We start from the raw sequence: 12,410 nt of genomic DNA, 5'->3' as shown, positions 1-12,410 counted from the left end.
CTGCATCCTGTTATTGTTCCAAGCCTTACTAATGCCAGTGACAGAAAGGAGTGGAGGAAACCAGATAAACTTAGACTTATTATTACTATGCTTACCTTTTCAGAGGGAGCAAGAAATAAGTAGCTGAATGAAGGGAAATGGACTCTAGCAGAAATACAAAGCCAGTGCTGGTGCTTAATACATCGAGTACTAAACAGTAAAAAAAAACCTAATTTTTTTTTATTAGTTGAATGTTTGATCACTATGGTCAGTACGGTTTATTTTCAAATATTTGTGTTCAGGCAGAACAGGATTTTTCAGCATTTTGGTGAGTCCTGGCCATCGGGATTTTTACACCAGAAACAACAAAGACTGAAGCTCACATCAGTCATATGGGTGTTCCCATAAAGTTCCACTACTTCCCAAAATTGATGAGTCAACCTTTGCTAGTGGCCCGAAAAAAATATGTACTAGATTGAAGTATATTGAAATTGTGGGAAAGAAACATGGGCCAAATTCTGTTCTTGGTAACAGTGGTGTAGATTTTAAGCAACTGGATTCATACCTGTACAACTGAGAGCAGAATTTGGTTACATGTCTCCAATTTAGGGCCTGATTCTCCTCTGCAATTTGTATATTCATTTCCACCTGTGCAAGAAGGGTGCAAAAATGCTGCCATTCTGATTTAGCTGCAAGGCAGTAAAGAGTCAGGCCAGAAAAAAACTCTAAAGGGAAAACTGTTGAATTAAATTGTTGCCCAAGTTGCATTAGAGTTTTTAAAGCAGAGGAATATTTAGGGGAGAGGGAAGGGGAAAAGTTAAACATTCCAAATGAGTGGTTTTGAATTATACTAGTCGATCTGATTTGTTCCTCTGTTGCAGCCCAATGGGAATTTCCCAGTTTCAGGCCACAGTGACTTTAATGGGCATTGCACTCATGAAACTTAAGGTAGTTCAATGTGATGAGTAGATGGGCCCTCCTAGAACTCATGTAGAATATTGGTGCTCCGTTCCGGGACAGCAACATATACTTAAGTTTCTCCTCCGACCCTATCCATAAAGAAAAAAATGTAGACCCACTATTCCTTTTACCTACAAGCCAGAGAGGAATTACTTTATTAAATAATTCAGGAGAAACTCTGAGAAGCATGAGATTAAAAAAGAGACCAATTTTTGAGGTCTTACAGGTATGTTATAATAAATGTAGCCAAATGTGCAACATATTTTATAGAAGACTTTAAATAATAACATTCTGCAGTGAAATACGCTCTCACCCCTATTCTTCATCACAATTTAGCAAAGGTAATGGGATTGATTTTTCCAGTTTTCTAGAAGACTGGGCTTTGGTTACATTATTTCACATTTTTATGACATGCAGCGGCAAAGATGAATAGCTCTTTTAAAATTTTGATACATTAATTATTCAGGAAGGTTAAGCAGCTAATGAGGGGACATTTTTCAAAGTTGTCTTTAAGGAGACTGATTACAATTAGGTTTCCTCATAAGCAAATAAGCAGTTTCTGTTTCATTGCTGAGAGAAGAGGAGAAAAGGGCAGGGAGAGGATGTTAACTGCGGTTCACTGGAAAACAGTTATCTGCTGAGGATGCAGCTTAAGCAATAGGTTCTGGAACTCAGAGCACACGACAATCCTAGATATAGTTTACTTTTGTAAATAACTCTAAATTGGTTTGACTGACAGAATCATCTTTGTTGCTATCAGTCTAACGAAGGATGGGGGATAAGATAATCCTTCATGCCCCTTGCTTTCAAAAATGCTCACGTCTTCTTTACAGGTCACTTCTAGTCCAGGTCTCGCCAAATCCACACAATCATCAACTTCTGTCGCTGTAAGGATCAGTCATATATGGCCTGATCCAAGTCCTCTAGAAGTCAGTCGGAATCTTTCCATGGCCTTTAGTGCAGTGGTTTTCAAACTTTTTGTATTAGTGACACCTTTCACACAGCAAGTCTCTGAGTGTGATGCCCCCATAAATTAAAAATGGGGGGGAATTTAATTTAATGGGGTTCGGAGATGTCAGCCCCATGGAGCTGACAGCTCATGACCCCCATGTAACCACCTTGAGACCCCCTGAGGGGTCACAACCCGCAGTTTGAGAACCCCTGCTTTAGTGGGCATTGGAGGAGTCCCATAGTGACAATTTGGCTACGTGTTGGAGAAATTGTTTCCTTTGCCTTTTCTTCCTGTATGTGTCTTGGGACAACAGACCAATCTTTTGCTTTGGATCCTATAGAACTTAATGGAGAATTGTCTGCTTCAGAGTTCTGAAGGATAGTGTGTGTGTGGAAAACAAAACCAAGAAATACTATTTTTCTATTGGTTTTTAAAGTATTAGAACCTTATTAAATTTCCATAGACCCTTTTCTCACTCTATAGATTTCACTTCTGCTGAATCCCACGGGATTTAAGAGATTATTATGAGGTAATGTGAAAGTGGATATTTTATCCAAATAGAAACAAATCTCCTAACCTTTCAGGCATACTCTTCACCAATTTGAACCCAGGCTTTCTTACTGTTGTGCTTTCTGGACAACATAGTTCAGATTTGCAATAGAGGCACCTAAATAAAAGTGGTCTGGTTTTCAAAGGTGCTGAACACTTGCAGCTCATGCTGATAGTAATGTAAGCTCAAAATCAGATCCCTGTTCCCAGACCTCCTGGCATGATGGTTTTCCCTTAGACTGTTTTTTTCCCAGCTCTTCTGTGGGCCTGCAGGGTAAATCTACTAGTCTATGGGGAAGTGCCCTGCTGACTGGCTGCTTACAAATTAATGTAATTGAATGCAAATCTAAAAGGTACTGTGTTTTGTCCAAAGATATTGGTAGAATCATAAAACCATAGGGCTAGAAGGGACCACAAGAGTCATCTAGTCTAACTCCCTTCCAAAGCCCAAGATTTGGTGGTGATGGGGGACTTCAACTATCCAGATATATGTTGGGAAAATAACACCGCGAGGCACAGACTATCCAATAAGTTCCTGGACTGCATTGCAGACAACTTTTTATTTCAGAAAGTTGAAAAAGCTACTGGGGGGAAGCTGTTCTAGACTTGATTTTAACAAATAGGGAAGAACTCGTTGAGAATTTGAAAGTAGAAGGAAGCTTGGGTGAAAGTGATCATGAAATAATAGAGTTTGCAATTCTAAGGAAGGGTAGAAGGGAGTACAGCAAAATAGAGACAATGGATTTCAGGAAGGCGGATTTTGGTAAGCTCAGAGAGCTGATAGGTAAGGTCCCATGGGAATCAAGACTGAGGGGAAAAACAACTGAGGAGAGTTGGCAGTTTTTCAAAGGGACGCTATTAAGGGCCCAAAAGCAAGCTATTCCGATGGTTAGGAAAGATAGAAAATGTGGCAAAAGACCACCTTGGCTTAACCACGAGATCTTGCGTGACCTACAAAATAAAAAGGCGTCATATAAAAAATGGAAACTAGGTCAGATTACAAAGGACGAATATAGGCAAATAACACAGGAATGCAGAGGCAAGATTAGAAAGGCAAAGGCACAAAATGAGCTCAAACTAGCTATGGGAATAAAGGGAAACAAGAAGACTTTTTATCAATACATTAGAAGCAAGAGGAAGACCAAGGACAGGGTAGGCCCACTGTTCAGTGAGGAGGGGGAAACAGTAACGGGAGACTTGGAAATGGCAGAGATGCTTAATGACTTCTTTGTTTCGGTCTTCACTGAGAAGTCTGAAGGAATGTCTAATGTAGTGAATGCTTACGGGAAGAGGGTAGGTTTAGAAGATAAAATAAAAAAAGAGCAAGTAAAAAATCACTTAGAAAAGTTAGATGCCTGCAAGTCACCAGGGCCTGATGAAATGCATCCTAGAATACTCAAGGAGCTAATAGAGGAGGTATCTGAGCCTCTAGCTATTATCTTCGGGAAATCATGGGAGACGGGGGAGATTCCAGAAGACTGGAAGGGGGCAAATATAGTGCCCATCTATAAAAAGGGAAATAAAAACAACCCAGGAAACTACAGACCAGTTAGTTTAACTTCTGTGCCAGGGAACATAATGGAACAGGTAATCAAAGAAATCATCTGCAAACACTTGGAAGGTGGTAAGGTGATAGGGAATAGCCAGCATGGATTTGTAAAGAACAAATCGTGTCAAACTAATCTGATAGCATTCTTTTATAGGATAACGAGCCTTGTGGATAAGGGAGAAGCGGTGGATGTGATATACCTAGACTTTAGTAAGGCACTTGATACGGTCTCACATGATATTCTTATAGATAAACTAGGAAAGTACAATTTAGATGTGGCTACTATAATGTGGGTGCATAACTGGCTGGATAACCGTACTCAGAGAGTAGTTATTAATGGGTCCCAATCCTGCTGGAAAGGTATAACAAGTGGGGTTCCGCAGGGGTCTGTTTTGGGACCGGCTCTGTTCAATATCTTCATCAATGATTTAGATGTTGACATAGAAAGTACGCTTATTAAGTTTGCGGACGATACCAAACTGGGAGGGATTGCAACTGCTTTGGAGGACAGGGTCAAAATTCAAAATGATCTGGACAAATTGGAGAAATGGTCTGAGGTAAACAGGATGAAGTTCAATAAAGATAAATGCAAAGTGCTCCACTTAGGAAGGAACAATCAGTTTCACACATACAGAATGGGAGGAGACTGTCTAGGAAGGAGTATGGCAGAAAGAGATCTAGGGCTCATAGTGGACCACAAGCTTAATATGAGTCAACAGTGTGATACTGTTGCAAAAAAAGCAAATGTGATTCTGGGATGCATTAACAGGTGTGTTGTAAACAAGACACGAGAAGTCATTCTTCTGCTTTACTCTGCGCTGGTTAGGCCTCAACTGGAGTATTGTGTCCAGTTCTGGGCACCGCATTTCAAGAAAGATGTGGAGAAACTGGAGAGGGTCCAGAGAAGAGCAACGAGAATGATTAAAGGTCTTGAGAACATGACCTATGAAGGAAGGCTGAAGGAATTGGGTTTGTTTAGTTTGGAAAAGAGAAGACTGAGAGGGGACATGATAGCAGTTTTCAGGTATCTAAAAGGGTGTCATCAGGAGGAGGGAGAAAACTTGTTCACTTTAGCCTCCAATGATAGAACAAGAAGCAATGGGCTTAAACTGCAGCAAGGGAGATTTAGGTTGGACATTAGGAAAAAGTTCCTAACTGTCAGGGTAGTTAAACACTGGAATAGATTGCCTAGGGAAGTTGTGGAATCTCCATCTCTGGAGATATTTAAGAGTAGGTTAGAGAAATGTCTATTAGGGATGGTCTAGACAGTATTTGGTCCTGCCATGAGGGCAGGGGACTGGACTCGATGACCTCTCGAGGTCCCTTCCAGTCCTAGAGTCTATGAGTCTATAAGATCAGGATTTGTTGTGTCTACACCATCCAAATCAGATGGCTATCCAGTCTCGTTTTTAAAACCTCTAGCGAAGGAGCTTCCGTAACTTCCACAGGCAGATTGTTCCATTTTCCTACTGTTCTTACAGTTAAGTTTTTCCTCAGATTTAATCTAAATCTGCTATGCTGTAGTTCGAACCCATTGTGTCTTGTCCTGCGCTCTGTAGCAAGAGCGAACAATTTTTCTCCATCTTTTTTATGGCAGCCTTTCAAGTATTTGAAGACCACTATCATATTCCTCCCCCCTGTTTTCCAAACTAAACATACCCCGTTCCTTCAGCTTTTGCTCAGATGGCTTGCATTCCATTTCTTTGATCATCTTTGTCGCTGGCCTCTGGATTCTTTTCAGTTTCTCTACATCCTTTCCATACAGCTGTGACCAAAACTGCACACAGTGCTCCAGCTGACACCAAACCAGCACTGAACAGAGCTGTCCTATCATGTCTTGTGGTTTAAATGATATGCCTCTATTAATACAAACCAAAATTGCATTTGGTAGGTATGTTTTTATTTAGGTGCCTCACTTTAAGCACACAAGTTTAAAAAATTTAGACCTCTGTGTTTAAATAGAAAAGCTTCTAGAAGTGGATGGGAATGTGCAGACAATGCATGGAATCCTCAGCGAGTAATGAGCTCCATGCAGAGTGGAGGAGAATTAATGTTCCTTAGGAAATGGAAGGACTCGGAGGATGCAGACTTTGTGCCAGCAAAAGATGCTGCACTATTCACATAGGACCTATGGTAGTTGTCTGTCTGCATCTGTAAATCTCTTTTACTTTAAGGAGTATTCAGCCTTTTCCACTGATGACATATCTCTTCAGCATTTATTCTACAACACATTTTTCAGTTAACTGTAGCCAGCTATTTCACCCTGACAGCTTTGCTCCTTTCCTAGTCTTTGCCCCTTGGATGTTCAGCAGCTGCTCTGCATGCTGTTTTTGTGTAGCACAGTCAGTTTAGTGCCATCTGGTTCAGAGCAGCATCTCCTTCTATCACAAGCTAAGATTTCAGAAACATCCTTATGTAAGAGATGTTGAAGTATATGTAGATGAGCTGAACTATTTACTCTTGTAAAGTTCAGTTTTTAAATAGTCTTTTTACCGGACTGGATAAAATGCTAGCTTTATTGTTCAGAGCTGTCTGTCTCATCCAGCACTGTTTAAACTTGATATTTACATAAATCCTAATAAGTATATATGGGTTTTCTTTTATTAACGAGAATAACACATTACAGTGGCCTGTAACTGACCTTCCATTTAATATGGTAAATACAGTCAATCTGCTTCTGCACTCAGTTCCATAGATGTAAATCAGGTGTAACTTCATCAAAATCAGTGGAGTTACACTGGTGTAAAACCACTCTGAAATCAGAATCAGTGTCTCTCTTTTTTTTAAAATTTTTTTTGCAAGCTTATATTTTATGTTTAAAGTACTGGGCAGATTGTTTAGTTTATTATTAATCGTGCCTAAAGGCCAACTCCATAGTGGGGCCTCACTAGACACTGTACAAGCACACGCTCTCTTTATGGTTGGAGCTGGTGGTGGGATGCCTAGCTGGCGCAGATATGCTCTCACCTCATTCTCATCAAGCTAGCATGCTAAAAATAGTGGTGTAGTCATGGTAACATGGACAGCAGCAAGCAGTGGAACAGCCTAATGACTCCAAATACAAACCTGCCCGGACCTTTTGGGTACGTATTTGGGGTGACTATTCCCTGCTGACACTTGGTGCTGCCTGTGCTACTGTGACTACACTGCTATTTTTAGTATGCTAGCTCAATAAGAGCTTGTGCCAGTATGTCTACTTGAGCTGGGAATCCCACCCCAATACCAGTGTAGACATAGCCACAGCGTAGTACAGAGTCCCTGCCCTGAAAAGCTGGTAACTTGAAACTCTAGGTCCTCATTTTTGTAGCCAGCACAGTGGTGTGAAATTCACTGTACAGTACAGTATATTGTGCCAGGTTCTAACTCCTGATCGTACTGTTGCCTCAATCTTTGCTATTACAGTCTCCATTAACACTGATAGCCACATTACTTCATGTTCTTCTATACAGAGAGCCCCAATCTCTCTGTTATACTAGTGTAAATTCAGAGTAACTCCATAACTGAGCACAATTTGGCTCATAATGTTCATACTTTTACAGTCGCTTCTTATTATTGTTCCCCCTGACAAATAGGGCGTTTACATCTCAGTAAATGACTTTTTGTGCTTTAGTGGAGGGACTGTCTCTTATCCAGTGGCCTGACATGGCAGTTAAAAACTGACAGTGAAGCTTGTGCTGTTGGTCCCTGGGGTATAAAGCCCTCCCTTTTGGAGACTTCTCTCGGTGGTGGTCACCAAAGCACTGGGGGATTGTGGTATTCAGGACACGTTATTAACAAAGAACGAAGACATTTTACGCGTTCTTAATATTTAAATAATTGGTTTTGGTGGTATCTTGTTTTGTTTTAATTTTCATTTTAGTTCTTGATTTGGGTTGCTTTCTATCTTGTCTGACTTGTCTCAAATTTTGCTGGTAACATTCCTGAGAACTGTAGTTTTAGAGTCAAATTTGCTGCTTGGAGAAGCAGGAAAAATTCTGCTGCTGTCAATGGAATCAAGTCTGCTTTTTGCTAAGAGGGAGTTTGGTTCTTCATGTTGATGCCCCCACGTATTAGAGTGTTTTATTTAATTTATGCAGTTTACTTTTTGGTAATGAAACCATTTATCATGACAGCTATTGGAATTATAGAAACCAACATTATAGCAACTGCGGATTCATTAATCATAAACACTTGCTGTAATAATTTGACTCCCATTGGACTGGGGCTTTACATTTGAGCAGTATACCCATAATTTGTTCCCACTGTATGCCCTGTAACATAACACGAAGACCAGGGCCAGTACACTGTCCTCATAAAACTTACCCACAAGGTACAGTGCAAGTGAAGCTGTGCCAGGAATTGACGTTTAATCACAGCTGTGATATTTGTGTCAGTATTTTTAAGACTAGATAAGAATTATGGAGAGACAGCTTTGCACCAGTTACAAAAATAATCCCTAAACTGCTAATTTGAAGATGTTGCATAATCATTGTAAAATTCCTCACATTTTAAATGGGGAACAATTGTATGTGACAGCTGTCTGAGTCCTCTCCGACACCAACATAATTTATGGTTAAAAATAACAATTAATGTGCAATGTGGCAGGTTTAACCTTGGTAAAAAGTTTTGTTGTTATTTCTGGGATTTTTAATCAGAGCTCTGCAGTGCTATCAGTCATTTCCATTAACTAGCCGTTTCCCTCTGTCACCGATTGAAGTTTATATCCTGGAGCAGGTCTGACTTCAGCTTCCTATAGTTAGATTTGTTAAACAGAGGAATGTAACTCTGGATGTATTTGTAATGTAAAGTTTGTAGAAAATGTGAAGAAATGTCAGCTCAGCGGGCTAATGGAAGCCGACATCTGTATGTGTAAAATAATTGTCTCAGTAATGTCTTCAGTTTGGGCTACTACAGCTGTGACATCTGCATTTGATTAACTAGATCGCAAATTAAGGGCCAAATCCTACACTCATTAATCAGGCAAGCTTGCCACTGATTTATTGATATCAGAGAGTTCTGGCTGCATACAGTCTAAGGACTACAGAATTTGACACTAAAAAATTCACTGGGGCAGATTCCTACCAGGCAAACTGTCCTATTTCCTTGTTTATAAATGACAGGAACAAATAGGTTTTTTGTTAGAAAAGTGGATTCATATTCCAGTCTGACTCCTAGTGGCATTGTCAGAATGAGCTATAAAAGGAAACGCTTCCTTACTGCTGAGTGACCATAAGAATCTAGCATGCATGCAAGATGAACTTGTTTGATTTGGTTATTAAAATTACAAACAATGATGGTAACTGGCAAGCTAGGCCAGGCCCCTCAATCCCTAATATGCAATATTCATTTTTGAGAGGCAGCTGTACTTTAATGAAGTAGGACTGTTCAGAAATTATCCATTAAAAAAGTTTTGATGGATGTTTTTTGCAGAAAGTGACTGTTTTTTCTTGGCATTTTTTGTTTTTTTGGTGGAATACTGAGTTATTTGAAAACTCTCTTTCACCCTTTCCCCCCCAGGACAAATCAAAAATTTGCATGGAAAACTTGAACAAAAATGAAAAATGTTTAGCTTTCGTTTTGTGGACCCTCTCGTACCATTCTCTGACTAGAGGAGCAAATATGCAGTCAGGAGAGCTGTACTCTTTCCCCAGGAACTGATACTAATTTGGTGTGTGACATAACTTCTCTGCCTCAGTTTTCCCATCTGTGAAATGAGGAGGATAATGCTCAGTCACCTTTTTAAAGTCTTTTAAGATCTTTGGTTTAGAAATCACTATGCAAATACAAAGTATTGTGAATATTATTCATAAAATACACTCTCATATCAGTGGATAATTGTGACAGACTGTACCCCTATGTTCACCACTTTTATAAGACTATGATAAATTTTGTACAAAGTATGCCTTGTGAGGTATCATTTGAAAAAAAAACAATTTGCTGATTATTGTTGTCTTGGTAAAATGTGTGGCAACATTGTACATAAAGTTATAAGATTCTACTGTGTGATGTTACTAAGGCATATTCCAAATCCGGAAAAGCAGCCCAAACCAGTTCCTGAGAGACAAAATGCAAACTGATGCCTTAGCCAGGTGTTAACAAAACCAAATGGACTATCACCTGGTTAAGTGACTATTCTTTGGCAGGAAGAAGGGGGTGAATGAGAAATTTACATCTTGGCAATGGGAACAGTTGTTCCCATATAAATAAACTGGCTGTCACCCGAACCCCATCTGGAGATGATTCTCAAAGAGGAGGAAAAGATATAAAAATGAGGAACGGAGGCCCGAAATCACCTCTCTCCCCTCATCTCTACTCATGGCATCAACAATGTTTGAAAGACAGAAAAAAAAAACACATTCAACTGTGGGAGGGGTCCTGGCTAAAGGATTCCAGCCAGACCGCTGTAAGCATATGGTGAGAAGCCTTTTTGCTTTGCATTCACTTAGCTTGATGATTCAGGTATTAATTTACGTTTTACCTTTTATTTCTTTGTAACCAATTCTGACTTTTATGCCTTATTACTTGTAACCACTTAGTCTTTCTTTCGCTCTCTCTCTCGTTAATATACTTGTTTTATTGTTTTGTCTAAACTAGTGTGTATTTGGATTGAAGTATTTGGGATAACAAGAGTTGGGCATATTTTCTATTAATGAAATGACGGACTTTCTGTGCGCTTGTATTGTCCAGAAAGAAAGAGCTGGGCGGTGCAAGAGGCACATTTCTGGGGACAAGTCTGGGACTGGGAATTTGCTGGTGTCACTCTGCAATATAATTTAAGAGTGGCAGGCCAGGAGCACTCCTATAACGCAGGAATTCGCATGCTAGAGGTGTGTGAGCAGGCCAGAGTGGTTGTTCTCACAGCAAAGCAGTGTAAAAGGCACCCTAGGTTAGAGAACTGAGGGCAATAGCTGTTCAGCAGTCAAGATTGTACCTTGGGGAATGTCACAATAATGGAGAAGAAAAGGGAAGCCGTGTTTAAGATATGTAGTTCTCCACATTAATGGGCCAGACTATGCCCTCTGAGATGTACATGCATCTCTAAAGGTAGGGTTTTGCTGGAAATTTGTAGTAATCTGGTTCCCTGTAGTCCAGTGGCTGCATCCAGCAATTCAAACTGCACTCAAAGCTAAATATACTTCAGGGCACTCCAAAATGAAAAGAAACTTAAGCAAAGGTTTAAAAGAACTCTCAGAAGGTGCTTTGTTTTCCTTGTTTTATTTAAGAGGTTACAGGGTAAACCAAAATCTGACATTTCAGCATCTCATTGTTTTCTGAGAGAGGCCAAGAGGGATAAATGTCAGATTTCTGTTTTTGTCCACAACCCACTAAATACAAAATAAAGAAATAAAAAAAAACAATAATTGAAGGATCTGGGTTCTATTTCCAGATCTGTCCCTGACCTGCTGGGTGATCTTGGGGTAGAGCTGGTTGGAGACTTTCTACTAGAACAGGGTTTAGTCAGAAAAGGCCAGTTTGTTGAATGCTGCCTGCTGGACAGGGTTTTGTCTTAAACCTACCTGGTTTCCTGCCAGCTTGCCTGACAGGCTGCTGGGAAGCCTGGGCTTTCAGAGTCTATCAGGCAGACTGCCCTAGGTTGGGGACCCCCGGCTTCCCAGCTCCCTATTGAAGAGTCAGGAGCTCCAGCTCTAACTCATGCTTGGCTCCTGGTTCCTGAGATTGAGGCTGGGACTCTCGGGGCTTCCAGGCATCCTACCATTCAGCAGGGAGTCTAGAAAGCCCAAGGCTCAGCCAGGGCTTCTGGCTACCTGTGAGTCCACTGGGAGTGGAAATTCCAGCTTTCAACTAGCTCTACATTGGACAAGTCATTTTGCCCCCAGCTTTGTCTGTCTTGTCTATTAAGATTGTAAGCTCTCAAAAGCAGGGACTGCCTCTCACCAGGGGTTTGTGCAGTACTTGCCGTGTCTTGCATATCTTGCACCAAAATATGCATCTGCAAATTTTGCAGAAAACATGGGCCAACATTTTAAAAATACAAATGACTCACAGAAGGGAGGAGAGACTTCTGAAAATGGAATGTAGGCCTTTCTACTACACACGGACCTGAGCAGCAAAACTGAGCTGAGCCATATTTTGAAAGTTTTCCGCCATCCCTGGCTCAAATTTCCAGGCTCTATATTGTCCCATTAGTGTGATAAGGACCAGATGGATTCAGATCTTAAAGCACAACCACCACCACCACCCTCTTCCCAAAGCTCAGGATTTCAGACCTGGTTTTCTTGTGCCAATATCTAACACAGTACACAGAAAAGAGAGGCAGATACATGTACCCTGTATAAAAGCTCTTCATGAATGAATCCAACTGGTTGGTTGTGACACTGTGTTTGGGTGTAGCAAAAGGGAGTGGAAAGAGTTATTCTGAAAGTTTTGGGGGCAATGCACTAATGGTTTAAAGATTGCATCAATGACTTATTCTCATTTATA

The sequence above is a fragment of the Gopherus flavomarginatus genome, chromosome 14 (assembly GCF_025201925.1).
Source record: "Gopherus flavomarginatus isolate rGopFla2 chromosome 14, rGopFla2.mat.asm, whole genome shotgun sequence".
Lineage (NCBI taxonomy): Eukaryota > Metazoa > Chordata > Testudines > Testudinidae > Gopherus > Gopherus flavomarginatus.
This window is presented reverse-complemented; position numbering follows the sequence as displayed.